The following is a 1,277-nucleotide window of genomic DNA, read 5'->3' on the forward strand; positions in this document are numbered from 1 at the left end:
ATGCAGAAATTTATGTTTCCATTTTCTTTGTAATGTAATAGAGGATATTGCATGAACGTTGCTTCCTTTCAGCATGTAAGCGTTCGTCAAATGTAATGGATAACACTTATAACGCCTCCTATATCCCACATCGACCACTCTCAACTTCCCACTGTTGTCCCTATCTTTGTGTGTGAGAGAATGAGGGCCTTATCAACCAATAATTAAGCAAGGCTTTGAAATACAACATGAACCATGACATGCACGGAAGAATTCTAATTTTGATTCTCGGAGATCGACAACCAAAAAAAAAACAAGGAGATCGACAGCAAGGCTCGAACGAAAACATTGTGGAACAATTCCTGTTTTGTTGATTTTAATTTCTTGCTAATATCAAATCATCGGAGTTTATTTCCACATTTATGGTTCAGATCGATGTGAAAAACATTTTTTTTCTTAGGTACATATTTTTATGCGAAAACAAGTTCTTGTCTTGATTTTGTTTTCTTGCGTTGAAAGATTACTGAGAAAATGCAAAGGAAAAAAAGAGGACAAAAGCGGAAACCAGAGCAAGCCAAAACTAGCCAAAATTTAAGTACTAGTAAAAAGAGAATGACAAAACCAACACAGAGCAGAACTCCTACTGCTATGGTTGAGGATTAGATTATTTTCTAACTCCAAGTTCAGGTTGATGTGAAAACAAGTTGCTCACGACATTTTTAATGTTCCTCCATTGCATCTTTAAAGGTTGGTTTATAGACAACATAGAACGGAAATAACTCATCATGCCACAACCCTCTACTCAGTTGAGAACAGGAATGGTTCGAAATCTGTTAGTTTGAGGCTAAGTTTGTGACTGTTGAAATGCTAAATTGTCTTACAATTTGATGTGGAAAATACCTATAAAACGGTTAAGTTTGTGATTGCTAAACTATGGATTTTTTAGATTTGTGAGGAAAAACAGCCATGAAATATGCAAAAGTAAACTATTCCAAACATTTAAATAGGCAAAAATAATTCGGTGAATGGAACTACCAAAATCTTCGAAGATTTCAAGCTACTCTATTCTTTAATGGGAAATGATCCCCTTCAACCGGTCGACCTCGTGCGAGCGTTCGCCACCTCCGTGTCTGTTAGATGGGCTCTTAATCAAACGGTCAGGAGCTAACCCCTTCGTATCCACGTTCTACAACTGGTTCATTGTTTCATAAAGTGGTTATGCAACTAGCCCCTTGTTGCCTTTCGACCAGGGGTTAGATCCTGCAGTGGCTGGGACTATGGAGGGTGACTGTGGCGGG

The sequence above is a fragment of the Triticum aestivum genome, unplaced genomic scaffold, assembly GCF_018294505.1.
Source record: "Triticum aestivum cultivar Chinese Spring unplaced genomic scaffold, IWGSC CS RefSeq v2.1 scaffold5046, whole genome shotgun sequence".
In the NCBI taxonomy this organism is placed as follows: domain Eukaryota; kingdom Viridiplantae; phylum Streptophyta; class Magnoliopsida; order Poales; family Poaceae; genus Triticum; species Triticum aestivum.